The 14935-nt window shown below is 47.1% G+C and overlaps 4 non-coding genes across 4 annotated transcripts; all 4 read left to right on the top strand.

Moving 5' to 3' along the window:
- The first annotated feature begins 574 nt into the window (after nucleotides 1-574).
- TRNAN-GUU (transfer RNA asparagine (anticodon GUU)) lies at nucleotides 575-648 on the top strand. Its single transcript has one exon. It is a non-coding gene; the product is annotated as a tRNA-Asn (tRNA).
- Nucleotides 649-2823: 2175 nt separating this feature from the next.
- On the top strand, nucleotides 2824-2897 carry TRNAN-GUU (transfer RNA asparagine (anticodon GUU)). The gene has a single exon. It is a non-coding gene; the product is annotated as a tRNA-Asn (tRNA).
- A 2175-nt stretch (nucleotides 2898-5072) lies between these two features.
- Nucleotides 5073-5146, top strand: TRNAN-GUU (transfer RNA asparagine (anticodon GUU)). The gene has a single exon. It is a non-coding gene; the product is annotated as a tRNA-Asn (tRNA).
- A 313-nt stretch (nucleotides 5147-5459) lies between these two features.
- TRNAW-CCA (transfer RNA tryptophan (anticodon CCA)) lies at nucleotides 5460-5531 on the top strand. The gene has a single exon. It is a non-coding gene; the product is annotated as a tRNA-Trp (tRNA).
- Nucleotides 5532-14935: the final 9404 nt, after the last annotated feature.

The following is a 14935-nucleotide window of genomic DNA, read 5'->3' as shown; positions in this document are numbered from 1 at the left end:
AATGTGTCTTCTATTGTGCCCAAGGTGGTTGTGTATTTGGGGACTCAGGGAAGCAAGGGAGCAGTCTAATGCACTGCAGTGCTACGAGAGGCATGCCTTTTTCAGAAAAAAGTTCAGGTTTTCTGCCAATCAGAAAAAAATAGCAATGCAATCAGGCCAAAGGCAGAACACACATGCCAGTGAGTCTCTGTGGCACAATTGGTTAGCGCGTTCGGCTGTTAACCGAAAAGACGCTGCTGTTTTTGGCACAAAGACACAGAGTGTTCCACTCAGTAAACCTGAGTCATTTCTCCCGTGTTCTCTGGGTTCAGCCTACTGTCCCCTTTTAACACAAGTGCGCAACTGTGGCTTTCTCCTCATAGCAAGTTATGCCTACACATAGGACATTTGGTGCACTGTTGATGGGCTCTGTCCTCTACTAAATCCCCTGTGTTTGTGGATTAGGGGAGGTAGGGAAGTGCTTGATACCCTGATTTGCTGTGGGAAATAGAGCTATTTTAGAAATATTTTCAGGTTGCCTGGGAAGCATAAGCAAACAGCACACCAATCAGGCCCCAGTGTAAGCACTGCATGAGTCTCTGTGGCGCAATCGGTTAGCGCGTTCGGCTGTTAACCGAAAGGTTGGTGGTTCAAGCCCACCCAGGGACGATGCATTTTGGCTCAAAAATTCAGCATGACCAACTATGAACTTCTGTTTACCTCTCGCAGGTCTCGTCTGCTGACGTCCAAAAAATCCAATAAACTGCAAGCAATTCTTCTCGCTTGCTTTAGTTTTTCAAAACTTGCCATTCAATTCATAAACATCAAGACTTCATGGGAAGGGTTTGGCTGCAGCGTGTACTGATGCACAGAAGGAAGCTATCCTAGCCAGTCTACTTAAAGAAGCAATGAGGCTCTGCAGGTGCATGTACGTCTCCTACCTTTATTCTGTCATCAGACACACCAGGTGGAGTGCCGCATGGACCTCGTGGCGCAATGGTAGCGCGTCTGACTCCAGATCCGAAGGTTTCGTGTTCAAATCACGTCGGGGTCATATTTGCTTTTCCTACTCTGAAATATAAAATTGCTCTTCAGTATCTCGTTATTTCAACCTGACTGCATCTTTGTGCTCTGGGCCTAGTTGTTCTGGCGTTTCGAATGTAAACTTTGCAGCAGGGAAGTATCATATTGACAGACACCCATGAAGGACATGGTCAACCTTTAAAGCAGGCCAATCTCTATGTTTTACTGGATGCAGCAGAAGTATTTCCTCTTTACCATCTCTTCAAGTGGGCCTGACTGATGTGCTGTTTTGTGCACGCTACGTGGGCTTTGTAAAGCATACCTCTGCCATTTGCATGGTCTCCTAGCGCTGTCAATATTTTCGTGTAATCGCTGAATGCTGCACTGTCTCGGGAACTCTAGGTGTGACTAAAGGATATATGCTGGGGCCCCGAAAGGGGGTCGGCAGTCTAGTGGCAATGCCCATCACTTTGTAGTTTGGGTTTGTGAGTTCAGGTACCGGTCTGGTGTCAGAAAACTGTAAGCGCCCTCCCAATCAACTGTCGGTCCTGGATTGTGAGGATTTCCCCTTATACTGGTCTCAGTAGACACATTTCCATTTTACTTTTTCACTCTCACATTGCCTATTTCTCTCTCTCTCATAGATACATTATAGACAAGAGAGACATTGTCAGCGAGTGGGCTTCACAGCACCTTCCCCCCTTTCCCTAAGTGCATTGCATGGGGCTCTGGGAGGCGTGCACATTTGTCTGAAACACAAAGATCCACTGGCAATAAAAGGCATAAGACCCCAGTTCGCATTTCTTAGAATTTGAGGAGGCACTCAGAGTTGTCTCGGGCGTGACTGTACCTTTCATAGGAGATGTGCTAATCCCCAAACCCTCTTCCTTTGTCCCAGTAATCTGTCCTAGGGCCTCTAGCAAGTTGTTTTCTGAAACAAAGCTTACCTGAACATCCTGTAAAATTGGTAACTTTTCAGTAGCAGTACAGTGCAGTATATAGCATTCCTGTTGCGCACAGCATCTAGATCCAAAAATTGCTTACTCTACCCCAGAAATTAGAATTCACCCAGTCAAACAGAGGGATCTATAAAGATCATGGCAAGTAGTTAACATAAGCTACTTCCCCCAAGTTCTCTTGGTGCACTCTGCTGCCCTCTTTTAACAGAAGAATGCAACTGCAGGTCCTGCTTCTCAGCAAGGTACCTACATATAGAATCCTTGGTGCACTCTTGCTAAATCTGCTGGAATGTGTCTTCTATTGTGCCCAAGGTGGTTGTGTATTTGGGGACTCAGGGAAGCAAGGGAGCAGTCTAATGCACTGCAGTGCTAAGAGAGGCATGCCTTTTTCAGAAAAAAGTTCAGGTTTTCTGCCAATCAGAAAAAAATAGCAATGCAATCAGGCCAAAGGCAGAACACACATGCCAGTGAGTCTCTGTGGCGCAATTGGTTAGCGCGTTCGGCTGTTAACCGAAAAGACGCTGCTGTTTTTGGCACAAAGACACAGAGTGTTCCACTCAGTAAACCTGAGTCATTTCTCCCGTGTTCTCTGGGTTCAGCCTACTGTCCCCTTTTAACACAAGTGCGCAACTGTGGCTTTCTCCTCATAGCAAGTTATGCCTACACAGAGGGCATTTGGTGCACTGTTGATGGGCTCTGTCCTCTACTAAATCCCCTGTGTTTGTGGATTACGGGAGGTAGGGAAGTACTTGATACCCTGATTTGCTGTGGGAAATAGAGCTATTTTAGAAATATTTTCAGGTTGCCTGGGGAGCATAAGCAAACAGCACACCAATCAGGCCCCAGTGTAAGCACTGCATGAGTCTCTGTGGCGCAATCGGTTAGCGCGTTGGGCTGTTAACCGAAAGGTTGGTGGTTCAAGCCCACCCAGGGACGATGCATTTTGGCTCAAAAATTCAGCATGACCAACTATGAACTTCTGTTTACCTCTCGCAGGTCTCGTCTGCTGACGTCCAAAAAATCCAATAAACTGCAAGCAATTCTTCTCGCTTGCTTCAGTTTTTCAAAACTTGCCATTCAATTCATAAACATCAAGACTTCATGGGAAGGGTTTGGCTGCAGCGTGTACTGATGCACAGAAGGAAGCTATCCTAGCCAGTCTACTTAAAGAAGCAATGAGGCTCTGCAGGTGCATGTACGTCTCCTACCTTTATTCTGTCATCAGACACACCAGGTGGACTGCCACTAGGACCTCATGGCGCAATGGTAGGGCGTCTGACTCCAGATCAGAAGGTTGCGTGTTCAAATCACGTCGGGGGCATATTTGCTTTTCCCACTCTGAAATACAAAATTGCTCTTCAGTATCTCGTTATTTCAACCTGACTGCATCTTTGTGCTCTGGGCCTAGTTGTTCTGGCGTTTCGAATGTAAGCTTTGCAGCAGGGAAGTATCATATTGACAGACACCCATGAAGGACATGGTCAACCTTTAAAGCAGGCCAATCTCTATGTTTTACTGGATGCAGCAGAAGTATTTCCTCTTTACCATCTCTTCAAGTGGGCCTGACTGATGTGCTGTTTTGTGCACGCTACGTGGGCTTTGTAAAGCATACCTCTGCCATTTGCATGGCCTCCTAGCGCTGTCAATATTTTCGTGTAATCGCTGAATGCTGCACTGTCCTGGGAACTCTAGGTGTGACTAAAGGATATATGCTGGGTCCCCGAAAGGGGGTCGGCAGTCTAGTGGCAATGCCCATCACTTTGTAGTTTGGGTTTGTGAGTTCAGGTACCGGTCTGGTGTCAGAAAACTGTAAGCGCCCTCCCAATCAACTGTCGGTCCTGGATTGTGAGGATTTCCCCTTATACTGGTCTCAGTAGACACATTTCCATTTTACTTTTTCACTCTCGCATTGCCTATTTCTCTCTCTCTCATAGATACATTATAGACAAGAGAGACATTGTCAGCGAGAGGGTTGCACAGCACCTTCCCCCATTTCCCTAAGTGCATTGCATGGGGCTCTGGGAGGCGTGCGCATTTGTCTGAAACACAAAGATCCACTGGCAATAAAAGGCGTAGGACCCCAGTTCGCATTTCTTAGAATTTGAGGAGGCACTCAGAGTTGTCTCGGGCGTGACTGTACCTTTCATAGGAGATGTGCTAATCCCCAAACCCTCTTCCTTTGTCCCAGTAATCTGTCCTAGGGCCTCTAGCAAGTTGTTTTCTGAAACAAAGCTTACCTGAACATCCTGTAAAATTGGTAACTTTTCAGTAGCAGTACAGTGCAGTATATAGCATTCCTGTTGCGCACAGCATCTAGATCCAAAAATTGCTTACTCTACCCCAGAAATTAGAATTCACCCAGTCAAACAGAGGGATCTATAAAGATCATGGCAAGTAGTTAACATAAGCTACTTCCCCCAAGTTCTCTTGGTGCACTCTGCTGCCCTCTTTTAACAGAAGAATGCAACTGCAGGTCTTGCTTCTCAGCAAGGTACCTACATATAGAAACCTTGGTGCACTCTTTCTAAATCTGCTGGAATGTGTCTTCTATTGTGCCCAAGGTGGTTGTGTATTTGGGGACTCAGGGAAGCAAGGGAGCAGTCTAATGCACTGCAGTGCTAAGAGAGGCATGCCTTTTTCAGAAAAAAGTTCAGGTTTTCTGCCAATCAGAAAAAAATAGCAATGCAATCAGGCCAAAGGCAGAGCACACATGCCAGTGAGTCTCTGTGGCACAATTGGTTAGCGCGTTCGGCTGTTAACCGAAAAGACGCTGCTGTTTTTGGCACAAAGACACAGAGTGTTCCACTCAGTAAACCTGAGTCATTTCTCCCGTGTTCTCTGGGTTCAGCCTACTGTCCCCTTTTAACACAAGTGCGCAACTGTGGCTTTCTCCTCATAGCAAGTTATGCCTACACAGAGGACATTTGGTGCACTGTTGATGGGCTCTGTCCTCTACTAAATCCCCTGTGTTTGTGGATTAGGGGAGGTAGGGAAGTGCTTGATACCCTGATTTGCTGTGGGAAATAGAGCTATTTTAGAAATATTTTCAGGTTGCCTGGGAAGCATAAGCAAACAGCACACCAATCAGGCCCCAGTGTAAGCACTGCATGAGTCTCTGTGGCGCAATCGGTTAGCGCGTTCGGCTGTTAACCGAAAGGTTGGTGGTTCAAGCCCACCCAGGGACGATGCATTTTGGCTCAAAAATTCAGCATGACCAACTACGAACTTCTGTTTACCTCTCGCAGGTCTCGTCTGCTGACGTCCAAAAAATCCAATAAACTGTAAGCAATTCTTCTCGCTTGCTTTAGTTTTTCAAAACTTGCCATTCAATTCATAAACATCAAGACTTCATGGGAAGGGTTTGGCTGCAGCGTGCACTGATGCACAGAAGGAAGCTATCCTTGCCAGTCTACTTAAAGAAGCAATGAGGCTCTGCAGGTGCATGTACGTCTCCTACCTTTATTCTGTCATCAGACACACCAGGTGGACTGCCACTAGGACCTCGTGGCGCAATGGTAGGGCGTCTGACTCCAGATCAGAAGGTTGCGTGTTCAAATCACGTCGGGGGCATATTTGCTTTTCCCACTCTGAAATACAAAATTGCTCTTCAGTATCTCGTTATTTCAACCTGACTGCATCTTTGTGCTCTGGGCCTAGTTGTTCTGGCGTTTCGAATGTAAGCTTTGCAGCAGGGAAGTATCATATTGACAGACACCCATGAAGGACATGGTCAACCTTTAAAGCAGGCAAATCTCTATGTTTTACTGGATGCAGCAGAAGTATTTCCTCTTTACCATCTCTTCAAGTGGGCCTGACTGATGTGCTGTTTTGTGCACGCTACGTGGGCTTTGTAAAGCATACCTCTGCCATTTGCATGGCCTCCTAGCGCTGTCAATATTTTCGTGTAATCGCTGAATGCTGCACTGTCCTGGGAACTCTAGGTGTGACTAAAGGATATATGTTGGGGCCCCGAAAGGGGGTCGGCAGTCTAGTGGCAATGGGCATCACTTTGCAGTTTGGGTTTGTGAGTTCAGGTACCGGTCTGGTGTCGGAAACCTGTAAGCGCCCTCCCAATCAACTGTCGGTCCTGGATTGTGAGGATTTCCCCTTATACTGGTCTCAGTAGACACATTTCCATTTTACATTTTCACTCTCGCATTGCCTATTTCTCTCTCTCTCATAGATACTGAAGTGGGAGAATGGAAGACCAGACTCCCGTCCTTCACCTCTCGCGCTTGGCCTAGAGGGTCACGGCCCAGACACCCGCCGCGAGAAGAGTTTGTCCAGTTACCAGACGACCAGGTACCCTGGTACAGGAACATACGGATGTGTCCACCTGTTTGCCCAGCAGCCCGCACTGGCCATGCCGACACCTGCGGCTCGGATCAGCTAGACTAAAAACCACACGTCGTTAGAGATGCCATGACGACCTAGACAACGGGAAGCACATCAGTACAAATATACACGCCTAACATTTCCACACCAATCTACACGAAGAACATACTCAGTGCTCTGACGTAGGCGACAGGCATACTCACGGACGTGCATCTTTATTATTTTTACATAGGCTTTCAGAATGCAGAAACGCAAGATGCATCATGAACTCATCTATAACGCCGCTTGCTCACGCTTCTCTTGAAACCCGTTACCACCATGAGAGGTATAATAGAAACACGATACTGGTCATGGAAATATATGCCACTATAACCTAAAGCACCCATGCCCGAAATGGATCACTTATACACCAGGCCAAGTAGGCCTCAGGCAAGAGTTCCCGTGGACATTAACAAAGCAAAAGTCAGGTTGCTGATCCCGCAGAATGAGCCTGGTGGAGCAACCAGCCAAGGTCGCAATGTTGCAAACCCACATCCAAGAACAAATCATCAAAGGCACGATGTTGCAACCTCGCACTCCGCGTACCAACGTTAAAGTCATATCTACAAATTAAACCAGACACACAGTGGAAAAGCAATATTAATTGTGCAGAATTCTGCCTCAAACACGGTCCCGCCTCACGTGACCAAGCCGAACCTGACGAGATGCCAAAGCCCAGGAGGAGAAAGGCGTCTGGGTCCCTCGCTACGAGACATAGGCCGATACACTTGAAAGGCTCAATGGACATCTGCTACAGTGGGAGCGGTCAGCCTTCCACCTATGAATAAATCCTCACATTGTCTGCACGTACCCATATTGAAACATTGTTGCAAACACAGGTACACCGAGAGCTGGGAACAACGGTGGTCCCAGGCTGGGGAGCTCACGGATGCACCAATCAGAACATGGGGCTCTTATCTCAGACGTCAGTAACATTAGCCAATCCTCAGGGGTCTTCATGTAACAATTCTTATGTATCTAATTATAGGGACAACCCAGATATACCACCTGACTACACCTTGACCACTAATATCATTCTCTATATGTGTACTATACTAACCCTACCACTCGAGCAACCAATTAAGAGTGGCGATAGGTTTTTTGTTAACTTTCTGAAGTGACGCAAGTAGCGCGTCATATTACAGTAAAAAGGGCCTGCGAGCCCCACGATTGTGTGTGTGTCAGGACGAACGCGTACGCTCCTTGACCCATCCCTGCCGTTTGCATAATAAACAGCAGAAGTTGCCTTGCTCCTTGTGTGTGCCTCATACTCTGTCTCGATCCGAGATATACACGGGAGGAGTTGAGGCCTCCCTGCCCGGAGGTCTGCGGACGGCCCGGCCGACCCCGGCAGAATTTCCCCCCGACAAGTTGGAGGCACTGCTGAGATCTGTTTAAGATCGACTTTTATTTTTAACTTTTCCAGGCACTCCCGTTGCGAGGAGGCCCGGCGGCGCGGCCCCCTCTGCCGTTGCCCCCTTCTGAGGACTACAGGACCATCGCGGAGCTGCGAGAGGACCGGACAGCGCAATCCGGATATTGGCCCTCGGGAGCCGGTTGAGAAGTATCCCGCCCGCGGTCGGCGAGTGTCCAGACGTGGTCCAGACGAGGGGAGGTGGCGAGCCGCTTGGAGGGGTGCACGCAGTCGAGCGGCCCTGCATCGAGAGAACTTGGTGAGCATGACACGCACAACAAGCAATGCGAAATTGTGAGGGAGGGGGAGGAAGTAAATAAGGGAGGAGGGAGGTATTGTAAAACGGCGAAGATTTAACTGAGTGTTGATAATGGAATGAATGGTAGCGAAACGAGTGCGAGAGCAGGCGGCTAACGTTACGCGAAAGAGGGGGGGGGCGGGGCACGAAAACATCACGTGCAGCCGCTCGTAACAGTGAGCTAACGTTACGCGAAAGAGGGGGGCGGGGCACGAAAACATCACGTGCAGCTGCTCGTAAGACACTGATTGGCCTAAATCGCGACTACGTGTGAGGGTGGGTGTGTGGTTTCCTACGATTTGATATTTATTATTAAATAAGTAGATGAGGTTCCCTATTGTTCGAGCAAGAAACACGATAGGTAGATGACGTTTCCCTGTGGGCGGTGGCTAGTTACGTAGTTGCCCAAAACGGAAGATAATTGGCTGGTTAAGCCCTCCTGTTGAGGGGCGTATCACACGCGAGGCGACGCAGCGTGCGCAGTCCGGTTATAGTATTGATGAGATTACCTTGTTCCAGGAGAGACAGGAAGACAGCTGTAGGGTTAGCGGGGTAGATTGCAAGTGTATTTTGAATTTAAAGAACATAACACGAATATACCAGTAGCTCGAAGAAATCGGTGACGTCACCAGTAGGGATTTAATAGGATATCGCGAGCACAAGGAACCTTAGGTTTGAGAGTGGTGGGGAAGAGAAGCATGATAAAGGAGCTGATATGGAGATAAACTATAAACCAGTGGATCGAAAGAAGAAGGGGAAAGGGGCGTGGATGGGCACGGAGAACGCCGGCCACGGCAAGTGTAAAAGGGGGAGGAGAACGGAGAAACAGGACGACTGTATAAGATCGTCGTAAGGGGTACGCAGCCGCAGGGGGCTGCGTGCGCTTCGGCCGCAGGGGGCCGTAGGGGAAGGAATATAATATAACATCATATTTATTATTATTGCATAATTTGCCAAAGGATTGTCGTAAGTCCCCACACTTGCGGGGCGAGGTAAGCAATACGAGGTTGTATATTGTAAACTGCTAGTAAGGGGGAGGGTAAAAAGGGGAGTGCAACCATGTCATACGGGAGAGGGTCGGGAGGGTGGGGGAACACCCTCACTACCCCACTACAGCACATATGCACCACACTGCCACCACACAGGGAGAAGTTAATTAAGTACAGCATAGAGTGGACCCAGGGGACAGACAACAAAATGTTAACACCATGGCCGCCTAATGGTAGTTTCGATCCATATGCCCAACATTCACTACTGAACCATCTGCACAATACATACAAGGGGAAGAAGTTGGCAAACCATGTGGAGGTGTTTAACTTATGGAGGATGTTCCAGGGGTCTCGACCAGGACCAAATGGGATGTTCACTATGGGGGAGACACCGGAAGAAAAGGAGATTAAGAAAGAAGGAACGGGTGGGGAAAAGGAGTGCGAAAGCACAAAGAATACGGGGAACGAAAGACAGGGAGGAGAAAAGGTTGATAAATCAGACGACATAAAAAAGGAACCGAGCAATGAGATACCCATAACACCGGGAGTGAAGACAGAGGGAGGAGGGTTGTACCCTTTAAGAGAATTAGGAGAAATAGAAGGACAGTTAAGGGCGGCTGAAGGATACTCAAACCCGGCATACAGCCCTCCACCATATGTGGCTCATGGGAAGATACCAATGGGGGAAGGGAGGATTAGAGAAGAGCAGGCTGTAGAGATAGGAAACGATGAGTGGGTAGCTGCACAGATATTGTTGAAATTACGAGGTTCACTAACTGGAGAAGAAAGGGAGGCGGTAAGGAGAACAAACGAGGGTAGTGCCAGAGAGAGTGAAATGAGGGGAGAGGAGCTACTACGGCAGAAGGAAGAGATTTTGGAGGAAAGATTAGCAAAACTAAGGGATGAGCAGAATGAACTGATCAAACAACTTGAGAGGGAGGAAAGAGAGAGAGTGAGGAAAAGGAAAGAAGGTAAGGACGAATTGGAAAGATTAAGGGAACGAAGTGAGGAGCAAAGGAGAGAAGTTGAAAGGGTAAAAGCAGCAGCAGATAGGGTATCAAGAGTAGTGCTGAGAGAGAAGAAGAAGGAAGAAGAAGAAAAGGAAAAAGAAATGGAAATATGGAGGAGGAGGATAATATCTGAGACAGCTAAAAAATATGAAGAGGAGAAGGTAATAGAGAGTATAGTAGAAAGAGAAAGGGTGAAATGGGAAAGGAAGAGGGAGGATGAAAGGATATTGGAACAGATGAGCAACGAAGTAATGGAGGAATTAAAAAGGAAAAGGGAGGAAAATAGTAGGGAAATGGAGGAGAGAAGTGAAGAAGGAAGAGAAGGGAAGGGTAGGGAGAGTGAAAGATGGGGAGATGTATATAACAGTAGGGAGGTAGCAACGACATCAGCACTAGGGGGGACAGTTGGTAACAACGAAAGGGGAGAAAGAGACCTAATAGATTTGAAAACAGTAACTATAAAAGGAAAAAAGGCAGAGTGGGGGGTGCCATTTATAAATGATTTTTGCAGTGAGGAGGAAGAAGGAGTGGAGAAGGATGGAAGAAAGAGTGAAAGGGAAAGCTTAGATAAACTGTACCTCACTAGAACAAACATAGATTCGCCCTGGATAAGTAGAAGAGGGGAGGAGCTGGAGAGAAGTAAGGAGGAAACGAAAAGAATAGGGGAAAAACAAACCAATGAAAACACGCCACCCACATCCCCATCACGCCGCCCTCCCACGTCACTACCTACATGTTCAACCACCGCACGCTCTCTGCACAGAATAAAGCTCGCGCCCTTCATGAACGAACTTACACCTTATGCATGTCGACTTAGGGACCTCCCTAGTCGCAGGCAAGAAAGACAAATAAACATACCCATATTGAACACAGGAAATGATGAAAGAAGGGGAAAGGAAGAAGAGGGAGGTAGGGGCAGAGGTAGTAAGGAAGAATTTGAAGTAGTAAAAGAAATGGGGGAAGAGGAGGGGTGTGAAGACTCAATATCATGGAGCGTAAAGGGTGACACTAGACAGAATTTAATGCCACTGCTGGAGAGAGGAGGGGTTAGACCACAGTATGTACCTTGGAAACATACGGATAAGGAAAATATAAAATGTAGGCTCCCATCACTAAGTGGAGGTGCGGGTAAGTGGATATATGAAATGGAAAAACACACCGCAGGACAGAAACTAGCAGTAGGAGATGTGAAGGGCCTGTTAATATCAATATTAGGGGATAGAGCGGATGACATTTGGAAAGGAGCGGGATTCCATGGGGTAACAATAACAAACACATCGCATGATGGGGCACCATTTGCAAACTGCAGACATGCGCTATGGCAGGCACTAAGAGTGCAGTACCCAGACACATCAGACATAGGAGCCATTACTTCCCGTAAGATGGGTGAAAATGAGGATCCTGTTGATTATATCCAGGATATTCAAGAGAAGTGGCGCATGGAAACTAGAGAACAATGGGACAAAACACCAGCCATATTTTATCATATACTAGTACAAGGGCTCCCAGAAGGAGTTCAGAAACAGCTAAAGAAAGTAGTGGGAATGGAAGCAAAACCATGGCCAGAAATACAACTGACTATAGTACATCACTGCAGGACATGGCAAGGGAAAATGAAACAAAAGGAGGAGGACAGGAAAACAGAAGAGGCCAAATTAGTACAGAAAAAACGTACTAAATATACAATGGAAGGGGCACTAATAACTACGCCCACACCAATGGCCCAAAGCCCAACGCAAGTAGTAGCTGCACAAGATCCAGCCCAAATAGCGCCCCCACAAGGTGTAATACAGCAAGTGCCGCCTCTGCAATCACACACACCGAACATGGGAGGAGGGTACCCAATGCAAGGAACTGGGTATTATAGTTATAACAGAGGGAGAGGAGGGTTTATGAGAGGGAGAGGATATGGATATAATACCCAGCAACAGGCTGGGGGACTCAGAAATTACTACCCCACAGGGCAACCCGTATACCAGGACAACACAGGGAGCTTCCCATGGCAAAACAGGGAACCACCCGTGTGTTGGAGCTGCGGACTATTAGGACACATGTCACGTACATGTAGGGTCAGGCCAGGAACACCAGCATGGAATGAACAAGCACAACCTAGGACCTCACAAGAACAGCAGGGCATGCAACAACAGCAGATGTCACAACAAGGGAGTGACCAACAACAACAAACACGACAGCCACAAACCTATTCACTGCCACAACAACAAATAACACAGCAACTGACGACGCAACAACAACAAGTGGCGTTAATACAACCACCACCCCAAACTGAACGAACACAATTGGGTGGGGTGTCGGTGTTGGGACACAACCCTTACACAGGGAATGGCCAATCATTGTACCCCCAATAGGCCAGCCCACAGACGGCCTTGGTGTGTCCCATCCTGTCAGTAACACCTAATAGTGCGGAGGAGCCACGCATAGAGGTAACGATAGGTGACAAAAAATTATCATTTCTTGTTGACACCGGGGCAACCCGGTCTTGCATAAGGGAAGGTAAATTTAAGATGTCAGGCGAAGCCATGAACACCCAAGGATTTTCTGGGGCTAAAGGGTTGGTTCCATTTACTGATAACGTTCCCTTATCTATTGGAGATTATGATCTGTCAGTCCCACTTTTGTATTATAGTGCCTCGCCAGTAAACATACTGGGGAGAGACATAATGAACAGGTTGAATATGACGATCTCCTTTACAGAGGATGGCATAATTTGCTCTACTCCAGGGATTAACATGCTCGCAGCACGACAGATTTTGCAAGCGTACTGTGGACAGACAGCGATTAGGGCGGAGCCACTGGATGGCGAGATATTCCAATATGGCACAGACATGGCATTTGCATGGATGCCAGGGATAGAAGGGAAAATATGGAGGAGGCCAGCAGCCTATCTATTCCGACCAGAAACACCAGCTAATGAACTGGAAGGGAAGGTGTTTGCAGTGGACATTGAGAGCATTATTGCAACAGCTGATTATGTTGCTGTGCACGCCCAAGATAAAGAAGGGAGAGCCTGGAGTGCGGTGATAGCACTAGCAGAAGGATGTAGGCTGACCCAGGTGTCAGATGAAGAGCTGTTCTCAGAAGAAAAGGAAGAAAATGAAATGGTGTTCATGATGAGTGTAGAAATATGGCTAAGAGTGGCTCACAAACAAGTAGCACAGAAAATTGCAATGGCACTTGAGGCACCCGCAGGCACCCCAGTCCCATTTTTTAAGGAGGATATGTCAAAGGTGCCCAAATCATTATGGACTATTAGCCCTTATGACGTGGGATGCATAAAAAGCATAGGGGGTGTAAGGATAAAATTGAAAAAAGGTGCCATACTACCAAGAGTGAAACAGTACCCATTGTCAAAAGAGGCAGATGAGGGCATATATGAAACCATAACGGCCCTTATAAACAATGGCATATTGGTCCCCTCAGAATCACCATGTAACACAGCTGTGTACCCGGTGCGCAAGGCTAAAGGGGGGTCTTGGCGCTTCATACAGGACCTCAGACCCTTGAACAACATAGTAGAAGCAGAGTATCCAGTAACAGCAAACCCGGCCACAATATTGTGTGGCATTCCAGCAGAAGCATCACGATTTACAGTGATTGACCTTAAAAATGCTTTTTTCTCAATACCATTACACCCAGACTCACAAGATTTGACAAGCTTCACTTACCGAAATACAAAGTGGAAACATACCAGATTACCACAGGGGTATTGTGAATCACCCTCAATTTTCAATAGAGTAATACAGATGGATTTGGGTAACGTTGAGGTAGAAAGCACAGTGTTACAGTATGTGGATGACATAATAATTTGCAGTACAAACGAAAGCAAATGTAGAGAGGACTCCTTAAAAATGTTGACAATATTGGCTGAAAAGGGGTACAAGGTAGACATGGAAAAGATACAATACTGTCAGGAACAGGTACTTTACATTGGCCAACTGATATCCCAACATGGAAGAAGGATTGCACCACAAAGAGCACAGGCCATCTCAAGCACTCCCGTGCCACAGACTGTGAGAGAACTGCAGCAATTTCTGGGGCTGTGCAACTACTGTAGAGCATGGGTATTTGATTATAGCTCATACATAGGACCCCTGCTTGAGGGTTTGAAGGAAGCAAATAAAGGGGAGAAAAAGTTGGGATGGACCATGGAAATGAGGGAGGCATTTGACGAATTAAAGGACGCGATATCAACTGCTCCAGTACTGGCATCCCCAGACTATGAGCGGCGCTTCTTTATATTTTCACATTGCGACTCAGCAGTGATGAAAGCAGTGTTGGCCCAAAAAACTAGCATGGGCTATAAACCAGTAGCATTTTACAGCGGTCACTTAGACCCTATAATGTTAGGCCACTTCTCTTGTGAACAAGGTCTTGCTGCAGCTGCTTTTGCAGTAGAAAAGGCATCAGCAATAACTATGGGGTGTCCAACTACACTATTTGTGGAACATGCATTATTTGCGATATTGAATAAACCTAAGTCCACACTAACAACACAGAGGGCATCAGGTTATGAGATTATTTTGTCTAAAGCTGAACTAGCAATTGTTAGATGTAGCACAGTTAACCCTGCAAGGTTCCTAGCAGAAGTAATTGAAGAGGGCGATTACGCCCACGACTGCACCCAAGTAACTGAAATGTACTCATGTACTAGGAAAGTTGAAGAAAACGCACTAGAGGGAGGTGAGCTTTTGTTTATTGATGGGTCATCAACTATTGATCAAGGAGATGGGATACGAAGGACTGGGGCAGCAGTAGTAAAAATGATGGAGGCGCCGGTGTGTGTGGCTATGAAGTGTGTACAATTACCACAGCATTACTCTGCTCAAGCCGCGGAACTCGTTGCACTAATATTGGCATTAAGGGAAAGTTTT

This window comes from Ambystoma mexicanum, chromosome 11, assembly GCF_040938575.1.
Source record: "Ambystoma mexicanum isolate Mex_15411 chromosome 11, UKY_AmexF1_1, whole genome shotgun sequence".
NCBI classification, from domain to species: domain Eukaryota; kingdom Metazoa; phylum Chordata; class Amphibia; order Caudata; family Ambystomatidae; genus Ambystoma; species Ambystoma mexicanum.
Note: the sequence above shows the minus strand (reverse complement) of the source record. Positions and strands in the feature narration are given on the sequence as shown.